At 38.1% G+C, this 16,557-nt stretch overlaps 1 long non-coding RNA gene across 1 annotated transcript; it reads left to right on the forward strand.

Annotated features, from left to right (window-relative positions):
* The first annotated feature begins 12,834 nt into the window (after positions 1 to 12,834).
* On the forward strand, positions 12,835 to 14,144 carry LOC108170831 (uncharacterized). The gene is made up of 2 exons (XR_011573485.1): positions 12,835 to 13,289; positions 13,788 to 14,144. It is a non-coding gene; the product is annotated as an uncharacterized lncRNA (long non-coding RNA).
* The last annotated feature ends 2,413 nt before the right edge of the window (positions 14,145 to 16,557 follow it).

Below are 16,557 nucleotides of genomic sequence, written 5' to 3' on the forward strand. Positions count from 1 at the left end.
ACGCTCTTTTTTCCTTCGTCCCTGGCAAGGTTTTTATCAAGGCCCACTATATGCACCCTATCCTGTTTGTACGTATTAAATTCCTATCAATGAATATCGTACCTTCGCTAAAAAAAAAGCAAAATAATTTACCTACAAAATAAAGCAAACGCAATAGATGCAAAATAATGTACCAACATAAAAAGTATTATTTTTTTATTCAATACTAGTTTACCTATTATTTGTACATATAATAATAAAATATGCCCAATATATACATACAAAATAAAATGCCTACATAATGAAGAATGCTATTTGATTCAAAATTAAGTGTGATTGTGTAAATCCTAGATTAGATTTGATTCTAGTTATTCTTTCCAATATGGACTTGTATTCCTTGTGGATGAAGGATTTCTTCTCCCTCTTATTACTATAAATAAAGGCACTGCTTAGGGGGAATAACACATCCTCTACACAATTCTACAAACACATCTTTCTTTCTCTCTCTCTCTCTCTCTCTCTCTCTCTCTCTCTCTCTCTCTCTATCTCTCTCTCTCTCTCTCGCTCTCTCTCTTTTCTCTCTTTGCCGCCGACCCCCTTCCTCTTGTTAGATAAAATGGCCACAACACGTTATTAGCACGCTCCTACCGATGCGCTTAGGAATCTAACGTGGAAGCTTTCTGCATCAAACCAGTTCATCCATATCATCATGCAATCAAGTTCTTCCAAAACAACGGTTTTAATCTCGATATTTTTGCAGCCCTGATAGCATGAACATTCACCATAATGCATGACCCAACTTTACGTTTTTCGAATTTTAGATTTTACATAAATTGTGTATGCATTATATTCATAATTGTTGAATTATGTGAATTTGATATTGTGATGAATTGCATCAAATATCTGCTCATGCATTGAATTACATCTTGTTAATAAAGCTTCAGAGAGCTTTAAGAGAGAGAGGAAGTAGAGAGGAAAAAAGCTAGAGAGAGAAATTGTTTCTGATATCTCATTTCATTAACCATTCACTTATTACATCTCTTGTTTATATATATAAATAGTTCTCCACACATAACTAACCCACCTAATACACTTGTGACAAATGGCACACATCTAATACATAACACTTGGCATAACTATATGCTAATCTCTACAGTCTAACATTCCCCCTCAAGCTTATGGAGGTGAAAACCGAGCATAAGATTGGAACAATGCACATTAAACTGTGAAGAACACAACCCTTTAGTAAGAACATCTGCACACTATTCTGCAGAAGATACAAACTGTAACAAAATGGTGCCTTGTTGAACTCGTTCTCTTACAAAATGACAGTCAATTTCAATATGCTTTGCTTTGGAATGTAAAACTGGATTAGTAGCTAGTGTCATTGCAGAAATATTATCACAATGTAGAAGTGGAATAGACGAACTAGGAATGTGAAGATCCTTGAGAAGTTGTTGAAGCCACACAACCTCGGCAGTAATAGTAGCCATTGCCCGATATTCAGCTTCTGTAGACGATCGACTCACTGTATGTTGCTTCTTATAACTCCATGATATGGGATTAGAGCCTAAAAACACAACAAAACCAGTAGTTGAACGCCGATCATTAGGATCACCAGCCCAATCTGCATCTATGTATGCCTTAATATCCATGAAACCAGGTCTAAAACAAATACCAAGCCTAATTGTCCCTCTAAGGTACCTCAAAATCCTTTTAACAGCAACAAAATGATCTTCAAGAGGTGAATGCATGAATTGACACACTTGATTGACTGAATATGCAATATCAGGCCTTGTGAAGGTGAGATACTGTAAAGCCTCAACAATACTTCTATAGATATTGGGATCCGCAACAGAAGAACTACCATGATTCAACAGTTTTCTATTGGTATGACATGGAGTGATGCAAGGTTTGCACTGAAACATATCAGTTTTATGAAGAAGATCTGTAATATACTTAGACTGATGCACAAAAATATCAAATTCTTTGGTCAATTGATTGATCACATCTTAAACATGACTCGCAACACTTCCAGTAAGAATAATATCATCAACATATAAGAGGAGAACTACAATAGAGTGACCAGTTGATTTCACAAACAATGAGGGATTAGCATAGGATGAAGTAAATCCCAAAGTTAAGAGAACCTGGTAAACCATTCATTCCAAGCTCTCGGAGCTTGTTTTAAACCATAGAGAGACCTTTGAAGTTTGTAGACATACTCAGGGTGATGAGCATCTACAAACCCTTGTGGTTGAGCCATAAAAACCTCTTCTGCGAGAAACCCATGCAAGAAAGCGTTTTTGACATCTAGTTGTTTCAATTTCCACCCTTGTGAAGCGGCTAGAGATAACAGAAGCCTCACAGTAGTAGGTTTAACGACCGGGCTAAATGTCTCATAGTAATCAAGAGAATCCCTTAGCCACTAATCTGGCTTTGTAACAAGCAACAAAATCATCAGGGTTCTTTTTTATTTTATATATCCATTTACACCCTACCACATTTTTATTGGGAGGTAGAGGAACTAAACTCCAAGTTTTCTGTTGAATTAAAGCATCCATCTCCTCTTGCATAGCTGTTTGCCAGTGAGTAATTTTGGAAGCTGCTGAGTAGAACTGAGGTTCCTTGACAGAAGAATATTCTTGAATAAAAGCACTAAAGACTTACTTTTTCTTGACAATGCCAGACTTTGACCTAGTCTGCATGGGATGAATATTAATGGAAGACAAAGACGCTGGTTGCAATTCTATAGCTTGTGACACATGAACATTGGGATGCAATTATGTAGCTTACGACATAGCTTGATCCACTTGTGCAGAGATAAGATCTGGAACTGACAGTGAAGATCTATCAGTGTTTGATGGATTGCATGACTGAGAAACATATGGTGAAGTAGAGGATGGTGAAAAAACTTGTGGAAAAGGAATAGGAACCAGTAGTGGATGATGAAATGTATTTGGATGCATCACCAAGGGTAGGGAAGTCTTAGGTCTAGATGACTCAGAAAAAAAGATTGTATGAAGTCGAGGGAACACATTTTCATCAAATAAAACATGCCTAGACACAATAAGTTTATGATCCTTAATAGCATAACAAATAAACCCCTTGTATTGTGCTGCATACCCCAAAAAAATGCAGGTGGTGGTTTTTGGATCAAGTTTATTATTTCGATATGGTTGCAAAGATGGATAACAAGCACAACCAAACACCCTCAAGTGCTCAAACTTAGGTGCTGAATGATATAATAGCTCAAAAGGAGACTTCATCGACAATACTGAGGTTGGCATCCTATTTATGAGATATATAGCGGTGGCACAAACATGATACCAAAACTAAGAGGATAGACTGGCATGTTGAAGTAAAGTTATGGCAGTTTTAACAATATGCCTATTTTTTCTTTCAGCGAGTCCATTCTGTGCAGGAGCGTAGGGACAAGACCTTTGATGTTGAATACCCTTATCCCTAAGAAAAGCTTGAAACTAAGCACTCATATATTCTCCACCACCATCACTCTATAAAACTTTGATATTTGCAGTAAAAGAAGTCTGAACAAAAGCTTGAAACTGAACAAATGTTCCAAAAACAGCTGCTTTATTCATTAATGGGAATATCCATGTGTATCTTGTACATTCATCAATATATGACACATAGTATCTATAACCCTCAATAGACATACTAGGAGCTGGACCCCATACATCAGAATGAATGACTTCAAAGGGAACAACAGACTTGGAAGCCATTACAGGAAATGGTAGTCTAGTAAACTTGCCTTGCAAGCAAGCAATACAAGTATGATGAGTGTCATTACAAGAAAGAGGAATGGCTTCTTTACTAAGAGCTATCTTAGTAACTGAATTTGCAGGATGACCCAATTTGCAATGTCAAATCTCATATTTTATTTTCTGTCCAATATATTCTGCTGGATGAACTTTGGAAGGCTTGAGCACGGGGAGGGGATAAACTGCATTATGGCTCAGTCCTTGATAAAGTATTTTCTGAGTGACCTTGTCCTGTATGCACACAGAGAATTCATCAACAATACACTTCTAATTATTATCTTTGCATAATTGGTGCATAGATAACAGATGTTGAGACAACTGTGGAACATGTAAAAGGGACTTTGGTTGGAAATTATGTGATTGAAGTGAAATATTTGACTTGCCAATATGACTAATATGCAAACCTTCACCATTAGCCCATGTGACTGTGTCGGATGATGGATATGAAGTAGCCATTTGCAGGTTGGACAAATCCAAAGTCATGTGATTTGTTACACCTGAGTTCAGCAACCAATACTCATGTGAAAGAGCAGAAGGAGAAACACTTGTTCTGGCAGTCATTGCAACAGATGGCACAGATTGAGACATCATTATAGCAGGATTATAAGAAGAAGAAGCCATCATGTGAGGATGCTGAGTAGATGAGGTCATAACAGAGTTCTATGCATTGAAAAATGTGTTAAGAGATAGAGACTGAAACTAGTGAAACTGCTGAGAATAAGGTGGCATAGGCATAAGTTGAATGGAAGAATTAGTTCTGTCAAAACATGTTACAGCAGTATGCCCAACTCTGTGACATATCTGACATCCTTTTTGAAAACAGGTAAGAACAGTATGACATTTTCGGTTGCATATTTGACAAAATTGGAAAGGTTGATACACTTGTCCTGAAAAAGACTGATTTTGCAAAGGTTGCAGTGATGACTAAGAACTAGTGACCAAAGGTTGCTGAAAGGATGATTGAGAACCAGAATAAAATTTCTTCCCTTTTCCTTTTAGTTTGAAATTAGGACCCCTGAAGTTGTTATATGTCCCTGAACCATTATGAGCTACACATGCATATGGTCCACTCATCTGTGAAACATGCATTGATTGAAACATAGGCAGTTGCTGAAATGGTGGCATTGGTTGAGATGAAAAAGCATGCTGACCACTAACTTCAAGAGAGTACTTCAAACCATATGAATTACCACTTTCAAATCCAGAACTAAGAGAATTGGCAAACATGGCAGTCATCACATGAGCTTGCTTAACCACCTCTTCCAATGTGGACTCTTCAGCTTTGAGTTGAGACCGAAGTTCTTTAAGAGAAACAAGATTTTCTCTGCCCCTAATAACAGCTTTGATAGTATTATACTCAGAGGGAAGACCCTAAAGAGCCACAATCACTATATCTTCATCTGAAATCATCACTCCCACAGTAGCAAGTTGATATCTACAATCTTTAATGTGCTGTAAATACACATCAATGGATTATGTAAGTCAATCTTCATTTGAACAATACTAGTTCTTGTCATATTAGAAAACCTTTACTAGTTCTTGTCATATTAGAAAACCTTTCTTTGAGATTAATCCACATTTCACGAGAACTTTGACAGCCAATGACACAAGATAAAGCAGCAGTGGATAATGTAGCAATTATAAGAGTCATTAAAGCTTTGTCATGAATTCTCCACACAGTATATGCATCATTAATCACTGGTGGATTTTTAACAGTTTCATTTTCAGATTCAGAATCGACATATTTGTTTGGACAAGAAATAGAACCATTAACAAACCCAAGAATCCCATTTCCATCGAGCAATAGTTCCATTTGAAAATTCCAAGTAACATAGTTGGAATCATCAAGATTTACAATCACAGTGTTCCCAACACTAGGAATCAACGAAGAAATTGGTGACTGAGTGAGAGTTAATTGAGCAACTGTAACCATTGTATAGCAGCACAACAAATCAATCAGAGGCTTTGCTTCGAATGACAAATTAAAGTAGATTCCACAGAAGAATTACCACAGACAAGAGAACAACCCATAGAGATATGAAATATAGAGAGATCTCCAAAGCACAAAGATAAGCAAATGTGTCGAAATCAAGAACACACCGACAATCGAATTTGATCGAATCAAGAAACAACAACATCACAACACAAATTCTTCAAATAACAACACGATCTTCTCCAAAGAAAGCAAGAATCAATGGAGGAAACAGTGACTTACAGAAAAAACCCAAAGAAACTAGGGTTTCAATCACTGACTTAGCATACCGACTTAGCACCGACTGTGCAACGACATAGCTTCAATGAGTAAATAACAATCGACAGAGAAGTATACAGCGACACCACCAACTATCAATACGAGCGAAAGCAAAGGTACATCGATCGTCGTCAACTGAATGAGTTACCCGTCGCCGGCGAAGATACCATGTTAATAAAGCTTCAGAGAGATTTAAGAGAGAGATGAAGTAGAGAGGAAAAAAGCTAGAGAGAGAAATTGTTTCTGATATCTCATTTCATTAACCATTCACTTATTACATCTCTTGTTTATATATATAAATAGTTCTCCACACATAACTAACCCACCTAATACACTTGTGACAAATGGCACACATCTAATACATAACACTTGGCATAACTCTATGCTAATCTCTCTATAGTCTAACACATCTTACATATACTTGCAATTGAAATTAAATTAATATTATGTAATTAAATTTAAAAAAAAAGGGTTTCGTGGGGAACCCCGAGGGCGACGACTAAAAGCCATGTCGTTGGGCTTCTCGCACCGAGCCGAGAAACACAAAGCCACGGAGCCAGAAGCTCTAGGCTTTCCAACCCAAAAAAACCTGATGCCATTCATGGCGTCCTTGTCCACGACCACCACGGGCTTGGCATTCAGCCACAACCCTGAGCATTTGGTCATTGTCACAGACGATTAGAAGTCATTTTTTATGGAAATTGGACCGAGATTCACTTGAATCTCATCATAACTTTTTGAAAATCCGATTCAAAATTTTCTAGGGTTTGTTGTTGAAACGTTGAGATTAAACCATCTCCGTTCACCACCATGGTCGTTAACGATAACCATGACTCCCCTAGAGTCCTAACAACCTAGACACGGTTGCCAAAAGCATCAGCACCGGGCATCTTCTCCGATGCGCACACCCAGCATGGTTGGGATTTGTGTTTAGTCTGACCCATGGACCTTTGGGCCTGAACCCTTCTCGGCCTATCAACAAATATTTTTTAAACTAGCCTAGTTGCTGATTCCCCTTGACCCACTCGAGACAACAGCCTAATTAGGCTTGGGTGTCCCCGTGTCCCCACTGCATCTAATATGTGCCCTTCACGGGTCTTCTTGGACCTCGCCCAAAACGTTGGGCCTGCTCCTACAGCCCAGAAAAGCCTGCAGCATTTTCTGATGGCTCGACCCATTTTATACTTAGCCTAATTTTTGGGGCTGGGCTGCACGGTATCAACCTACTTAGCCCATCCGTGGGCTTTGGCCCTTTATTTTGGGCCTCAAGTTTAATTGCCTAATTATTTTAGGCCCAATGGGTTTTATAATTTTTCACCCACACTTCAATTTGGCCCGAAGTCCAAATAATTAATTCAATTATAATTATAAACCTGAAGTTCTATTTGTCTGCAGGAACATATGAACCTGAAGTTCATAATTCTTTCCAAACCTGAAGTTTCTAAAAACATGCCTAGTTTGAATACCTTAAGTTTTCCTTAAAAACATCATGCATGAAAACCCGAAGTTTTTCATGCAAATTTAAACCAATACATGTCTATCAGAACCTGAATGTTCTACTTTTATGTGAATGGATTGATTTTTTCTCCATTAGACTAACCACATCTTGTCCATCTATTTTGTGATAGGAACATGTCGAATTTGAACAAACTCGATTTCACTGCTTTGGAGGTCTTTGGAAGGAACTACCTCAAGTGGGTCCAAGATGTGAAGCTCCACCTCACTGCAAAGAATTGCATCTCGCTATTGAAGATGAGACGGACAAATCGGTTGGCGAAGTTGAGAAAGCCACTGCTATGATCTTTGTTTGAATACATATTCATGACACCCTGCAAACCGAGTACTTTGCTGAGAAGGACCCACGAGCACTATGGGTCGCTTTGGTTGATTGCTTTGATCACCAAAATGACATTTTCTTGCCTGAAGTAAGACATGACTAGTAGCATTTGCGCTTTCAAGACTTTAAGTCAGTGAATGAATATAATTCTGAAGTTTGTCAAATCCGATCACTTCTCAAGTTTTGTAATGAGACTTTGACCGAAAAGGATCTAAGAATGCACCTCTAACAACCCTCTCAGACCGATCCAACCTGATCGAATGATACAGTAAGACACATATAATGTTGTTTAATGACACAATTTTGACCATTGATGAGGCACTTTCTTCTCCATGTTCCGGAAGAACGTTGTTAAGTTTTAAGGACATTAGAGATAATAATTACTACATTGAAACTTATGTAGAAAATGGAGTTAAATTTCTATGCATAACTTCCTATGAATATGGCCAGAAGCGTATTCTAGAGAAGATGGAGCGTATCCCAAGTGGTCTGAATACTACGAGAACCATCATATGGCTGGCCTTACATCTGGGACTGTGCATAAAATTACACTTTGGCATAATCATTTAGGACATCCTAAATGAATAATGATGCGCTGTCTTCTCAAATCATCACACATGCATCCACTAACTAGAAGTTTAGGTTCGATTCAAGGAATCGCATGTCAGACTTATTCTATGGGAAAACTTATTACTAAACCTTCTTATGACAAGATCGTTCGAATCCTCCCATTTTTCTATAAAGGATTCAGGGGGATATTTGTGGACTGATTCACCCTCTATGAGGACTATTTAGATATTTTATGGTTTTGGTTGATGCTTCTACATGTTGGTCACGTATGTGCTTATTGTCCATAAGGAACACTGTATTCTCCAAACTGTTGGCTCAGGTTATCAAGCTCAGAGCTCACCACCCTAATTATCTGATCAAATCTATTCAATTGGATAATGTTAGAGAATTCACATCTAAAACTTTTGATGACTATTGCATGTCGATTAGGGTTGAAGTTGAACATCTTGTATCCCATGTTCACACCCAAAATGGCCTGGCAGAGGCATTCATTAAGGGCTTACAAATGATTGTTCGATCGTTGGTCATACGTACCAAGCTCCCAATCATTGTTTGGGGCCATGCAATATTGCACGTAGCGATGTTGGTCCGCTTAAGGCTTGTTGCAAGGTGATCTGTTTACCGCTCGTTTTGTGGATTGTCACTTCTATGATATGGTATTCTCGTCGTTAGGGAAAGATAAGAAAATTAACTTTCTTGAACAACGACGTGAATTATCATGGACGACTATCATTTTGTCTCATTTAGATCCTCGCACTGCTCAGTCTGAAACTGAAGCGTAACATATTAGATATCCAGAGCATAGTTCAGAGTATGCCAGATGCTTTCACAGATCTAATGCGAGTGACAAGATCACATATTCCAACTGCGAATGTGCCTGCAAAGATGGATGTACCAAATGTATGACGAACTTCCCTCCTGAAGGCCCGGGACGCCAAATTTGGTGGTCCATGCACATTAGCAGCTAGCCAATCATTTTCCCCTACACAAAAGCGTGGCAGACCCATTGGTTCAAAGGATTCACACCTTTTGGAAGAATAAACCTATGGCACAGGTACCTGAAGAGCCTACCGTGAATCCAACTATCGCTTACTCATTCTATTAAACTTATGAGGAAATTCTAGATTACGAAAGCGTCCTTGAATAGACGAATCCACCTCCCAAGAATCTTGAGATTTCGATTTATTATGCTCGCTTATATGATGTGTGGTGTAGAAATGAGATGATCGTCGACGATGCATTAACATATGTAGTAGCTACTGGGATCATGTTGAGCGATGACATTGAACCCCGTTCTGTTAATGAATGTCGATGTAGAACCCCAATTGGTCAAACTGGAAACAAACAATTCAAGTCGAACTCGATTCACTTGTGAAACGTAAGGTGTTTGGACTTGTAGCTCCTACTCCTCCACATGTGAAGCCCGTTGGCTACAAGTGAGTTTTCGTTCGGAAGCGTAATGAGAATAACGAAATTGTGTGTTATAAAGCTCGTCTTGTTGCACAAGGCTTCTCACAACGCCCCGAGATTGACTATAACAAAACTTATTCACTCGTTACAGATGTGATTACTTTTCGCTACCTTATCAGTTTGGTAGTTTCCGAAAAACTGAGTATGCAGTTGATGGACGTAGTAACTGCGTATCTTTATGGGGATCTTGACATGAAATTTATATGAAAGTTTCTAAATGACTTACATTGACTAGATCAAATATTTTCAAACCCCGGAACACACTCTCAATTTGGCTAAGGCGTTCACTCTAGTTTGAAGCAATCCAGAAGAATGTGGTACAACCGTCTGAGTGAGTATTTGACTAGTCAGGAATATGTGAACAATGAACCATGCCCTTGTGTGTTCATTAAGAAGTCACATTCCGATTTTGTGATAGTTGCAGTATATGTTCATGACATGAATCTTATCGGAACTCCTGAAGAGCTTGCGAGGACTGCCGCGCACCTGAAATCGGAATTTGAGTTGAAAGATCTAGGAAAGACTCAATACTGTCTCGATTTAGAGATAAAGCACTGTTTAGATGAAATCTTAGTACATCAATCGAACTACACCCAGAAGGTGTTGTGCCACTTTAATGAGGATAAAGCGAAGCATTCGAGTACTCCTATGGTTGTTCGATCGCTAGATGCAAAACGAGATCCCTTCCGTCTGAAAGAGGATGATGAAGAGATTTTGGAGCTTAAAGTTCTTTAATTAAGTGTGATAGGCGCTTTATTGTACTTAACTCAATGCACTAGACCTGACATCTCCTTTGCTGTTAATCTTTTGGCAAGATACAGTAATGCACTAACACGCAAACATTAGACTGGCGTTAAAGAAATATTCCTTTACCATAAGGGTACTATGGATTTGGCCTTGTTCTATCCATATGGATCCTCGAGTGATGTCGCATCCCCCGCTTCTCGAGTTGATTCTCGCCTTGTTGGTTATGCCGACGCAAGATACTTATCTGATCTGCATAATGCACGTTCTCAAACGGGTTATGTCTTTACCGTTGGAAGCACCGCAATCTCTTGGAGGTTAACTAAACAGACCTTAGTTGCCACTTCGTCTAACCATTTTGAAATTATCGCCTTACATGAAGCAACTCAGGAATACTTTTGGTTAAGAGCAGTTGTGGGCCATGTTCGAAGCTCCTGCGATCTTTACCCCGTCGTTGATGTCCATATAACGATCTATGAAGACAACGCAACATACATCGAAAAGCTCAAGAATGGTTACATCAAAGGAGACAACACCAAGCACATTGCGTCAAAGTTCTTTTTCTCACATCAACAACAATAGTATCAGAAGATTGAAGTCACGCAAATCCATTCACAAGACAATCTAGCTGACCTATTCACCAAACCACTACCGAAGATGACGTTTTAGAAGCTTGTTCAAGGAATTGGTATGCATAAACTTTTTGAATTGTAACATTGCTAGTTCTCTTTAGAATTGTGTCAAACTCAGAGGGAGTATCCTAAAGTATACTTATTTGATCTTAATGTACTCTTTTGCCCTACGATTAGGAGCATTTTTTCCCACTGCATTTTTGCTACCTAACTATGTTTTAACGAGGAACCCACCTTGGGTTGATCATATCCCTGATGACGTCATGTAGACGTTTCATTTAACTTTGCATTTCTCATGCATTTTTCCTTAGACTGCCATAGCCTTAGGGTTTTTTAGTGAGACTTACTTCTTTATGGAAGTTCCTACCTTATTGAGAATAGCATTGTTCCCATAATCAGCGTCGATGAGTTGACTTCCTCAACTTATACATGATGCCGAATCTACCTTGAGTATTTACACACTTAAGGGGGAGTGTTATAAACTTTCCTAGATTTGATTCTAGTTGTTCTTTCCTATATGGACTTGTATTCCTTGGGGATGAAGGATTTCTTCTCTCTCTTATTATTATAAGTAAAGGCACTGCGTAGGGGGAATAACATATCCTCTACACATATACATCTCTCTCTCTTTTCTCTCTTTGCCTCCGGCCCTCTTCCCCTTGTCAGAGCCACAACATTACCTACTAAATAAAAGAATGTTATTTGATTCAACATTAATTTACCTACAAAATATATGTTAGTTGCTCATGATAAATTTACATATAGGTAGATTAATTAGTATAATATGTTTGAACATATATGTAGTACTGTGCATATATATATATATATATATATGTGTGTGTTGAGCTTAAGGTAGTACTATATACATTTGAACGTGTGTGTGTGTATATATATATATATCTGTTAGGGGAAATAATATGTGTAATAACTATTTGTTCATTATAATTAAGGTGAGTAATTACATTTATTGATTTATTTTGAATATTGTGGTACACATTGTAAATATCTTGTAATAATAGGTCAATTATTTTTCTACTTAGTAGTCATTTTCAAATTTGGGTTTTATTTAGAAGTTTATAATTAGGTGAGTTTTTGTCTAGAAAATAACACTATGTTTGGATGAAGAAATTTAAGATTAATACGGAATTTTAAAATGACTGGATTTTATTTTCTAGAATTTGTGAATTTTCTTGTTTGGTTAACCTAAAAGAAAAATGGAATTGAATATGGAATTTGTTATTTTTAAACTCTCAATCATAGAAATTGGGAAAATACACTTATTTACATGAAATTTAAACTTGGGAATTGGAGGTCCCAAATTCCAAGTTTTTTTTTCCACGCGAAAATTCTAAATTTCTATGTTTATGAATCCAAACAAAGGAATTGGTGCATGTCAATTTATAAATTCTGACTTTTATCCAAATTTCAAGTTTATTTCTCTCATCCAAACATAGTGTAAGAGTTGCAAGGGTCTACATCTAAAAGAACTCAATAAAAAGACCCTCAAATCATAGTACTCGATAACGTCCCCACCATATATAATTGCATGTCCCCCTAACCTCAATCCCCAATCCCCCAACCAATGTTTTTCCATCTCAGAAACTTCTAAAAGCCTAGACGATACGGTCATATATAGCTCGCTCGCTCTCTCTCTCTCTCTCTCTCTCTCTCTCTCTCTCTCTCTCTCTCTCAATATGTCCACATCTGATCCTTCTTCACCTGCCTCATCGAAGTCGGAAAGTACTACTGCAGGCTCTTCAAGTTGTACAAGTACTACTCCAAGTATTCAAATGGTTTCCAAGTCGGTATCTGAGAGGCTTCTGGGGAAGTTTTTTGATGCTTCCCAATACGACTTCGATTACAAGCAGAGTGGTCTGTGGTCTCCTCCATTACGCCGGAGGGTGTTTCTTGACTCACCCGGGAATATTATCATATCGTGTTGTGATGAAGATGAAGAAATATACTGCTGCAAACTTAAGAATGCCAAGATGGCTTGGCCCAGACGCTTCTTCTCTTTGATCGCTGTAAGTTTTTGCTTTCTTACTTTGTGGGAATTCCCTGTTTACTGTGGTGCATGAGTGAGATACTTTGCTTGTTTCTTAAATATTTGATTTTCTTTATCTTTTTTTTTATTAAGGGAAATGTTTTCTCTTTGGGAGTAACATTGTCTGACGATATAAGATGTTTGTGTGGATACATAATGGATTTGGATTGTTAATTGGATTTATTTCAAGCCGAATGAATGGTTTGGTGAACAATCTAGCAACATAAGCGTTTTAATTATGACAAAATAATTACAAGTCTGGCATGAAAATATTCCCCTCTACTTTTTCTCAATATAACGAAATTATATATAATATGTATAATATTTGTGAAAATTTTGGCAATCACATATAGTACTGCGCCTCTTGCGGAGGAACAATTGAATGTACGGATGGGGTTATTTTATGTGAAGCGAATACTATGCATGTTGAACTAGCATTGAAAATGGTGATGCTATGTTGTTTTATTTCTTGTTGCAGGCCTTATGGTGCTCTCGAAGGCAATAGCAGTTGGTGCTCTCCGTTTCATAGAGCTAATTCAAACACCCCCTTTAATCGCTTCCCAAAGAGAAAAAAGTACTAATTAGCTGTTAATTAGAAAAGGTTCAAAGAGGAAAAGAAGGTGTCTTGTACAACTTTAGTTATATATGAGTTATGGATAAATCTTGTTAAGTATATTTTATTTCTAGCTTATAATATAATGAACTTTTGTCATTTTATGCTCGTATAGTTTGTAGATCGATATATAAAACAACTAGACTGTTTGAGCAAATAGTTTGTAGCTTAAGTAGTTAAAACTATATTTACCTCCGCTCTCATGGCATGTTCGATTTCCCACCCCCGATATCGCTTGTATCAGAGTGTAAAAAAATGTATACGACTTGACCGTTCGAATGTTTTTTCTTTAGGTATTATAATTATAGGCACAGTAGTGAAGTAAGCTTTCAAATTTCTTAATTGATAAAGTCATAGATGTTGGTGGCTGGATTTGAATGATACAGTGACCCATCAAGCAGAAATGGTCTGCATGCTAGCAAAAGGAATTTTCAGACCTGCATGTGTCTTCTGCGGAGGCCACAGGTTTGCTTTTTGAGACTTTGAGGACACAGCAGCACAAACTAACGGCTCTTTCTTTCTTTATAAACTTGAAATAATAGATTCCCTTCCCCTACCTTTGGAGTTGTTCAAAGTTGGGTGCGCACAGATCGTCTGCTTAATTTGCCTTTTCTTGTTGTTGTTGTTGTTTTCCTTTTGCTTTTTGCTTGTGTTTATTAATATACTTTAATCTTTTTTAAACTTTTTGTGCACTTCTTATATATGTTTCCCTGAATGGAAAGATATGTTGAGAAACCATTTAAACACATAAATGAAGTAAATTGTAATAGAATTTAAATTTTCTATAAAATCATGGAGGCTCACTGCAATGGAATTTAGGCCTCTTTTTCTTGTCTACAATTGACTTGGATATGATAACTCACTAGAAGTATTGATTGATGAATTGAATTGCATTTTCAGGAAGTGAAGGTAGAAGATGAATTAGCCATGGCAAAACTTATCGCTCGCAATCCTACCATTTTTTGTGACACTTAGAAGGGGATTAGTTTTCTTCATAGCTAATTCATCTACTACCTTTACTTGGACAAAATAATACATTAATTAACTTCCATTGAATCTAGCGCCCAAGGCCTTAATTATGGTTTTATATGAAGTCAGATAGGAAGGCGGTCAGGTAGGGGTGCTAAAGAGTGATCTTTGTGGCCTGAGGGCAGCACCATATATCCAGGAGCAAAATAAGATGAAAAATTAAGGCCTAATCGAACTTCATGCAATCAGAACGAAATTAGGAATTGCTTAACATTGTCAATTTTAAGCTGAACAAGTTCTGTATAGTTAAACCAGAAAACATTTTGAATTTGGAGTCATGCTTGACTAAGTTAGATGACTTTCATCGGTTTTCTAGTTCAAGTTAAACCAGCTCTTTATTCGGTTTTGCAGCAGCTTGGAGGCTGCTCCTCGACTCCGCCTAACTTTTGGTTTGCAGTTGCAGCAAACTTAGGTGTTCAATTTGAAAATGGTCATGAGTTATAGTTTTCAAAAATTATGAATATTACTAAATTACTTGAGCAACTCCGCCGTGTAAGTTTATCTTACATTGCCGGTCCCAAGCCCGGATAAAGGAGGAGGGGGAGGGCGTCAGGTAGTCGACAGCCGGCACCCCATGATTACGTCGAATCCTTATGAAAATGAATCCAGAACGAAATCGCGCTAAAGCTAGGGCGTCACCCGTAAGTGGCGCGCTGTGTGGCCCGAGCACAGTGATAAGTGAGCAAGGGTCGCTGTATCTCCATCGGCACCCGGATGCAGTGTTAAATGAGCAAGGGGGCTATAGAAACTTCTTTTCGAACGACTCCACTCAAAGTTGTTTGGGAGCATATGCTCCTATCAACTTTACACGGGACACACAAAAGAAGTACTTTGATCCTATTAGACGGGGAAGGGTGAAGAAGTTAGGACAGAAGGGTAGAGTTCAAGAGAGCAAAATGCGTTTAGGAACGTGGAATATAGGAACCTTGACGGGAAAATCTATGGAAGTAGTAGAAGTTATGGTGAGGAGAAGGATAAATATTATGTGCCTACTGGTCGTAAGGCAAAGGATCTAGAAAACTCAGGTTTTAAACTATGGTATTCGGGCACAAATAGAACGAGAAACGGTGTTGGCATCATCGTGGACAAGACCTTGACACAAGATGTTGTAGATGTCAAGAGGGTAGGAGATAGAATCATGGCAATCAAGATTGTAATAGGACAAGAACTTATCAATGTGATTAGTGCGTACGCACCTCAAGTAGGGTTGGATACGAGTTCGAAGGAGAAATTTTGGGAAGACCTTGGAGACTTGGTGCAAGGAATTGCTCAGACGGAGAAGTTATTTATAGGAGGAGATTTAAATGGACACGTGGGCAGGGAGACAGGCAACTATGGAGGTTTTCATGGTGGCCATGGTTTTGGGGAGAGAAACGAGGATGGGGAAGCTATCTTGGATTTTGCAATGGCATATGATCTCTTCTTAGTCAACACCTTCTTTAAGAAGAGAGAAGAACATGTGATCACCTACAAGAGTGGGCCGTCAAAAACACAAATAGATTTTCTTCTAATGAGGAAAGGGGATCGTATAACTTGTAAGGATTGCAAAGTTATACCAGGAGAGAGCGTGGCTAATCAACATCGCTTGTTGGTGATGGATGTACAT

The sequence above is a fragment of the Malus domestica genome, chromosome 11 (genome assembly GCF_042453785.1).
Source record: "Malus domestica chromosome 11, GDT2T_hap1".
Classification (NCBI taxonomy): domain Eukaryota; kingdom Viridiplantae; phylum Streptophyta; class Magnoliopsida; order Rosales; family Rosaceae; genus Malus; species Malus domestica.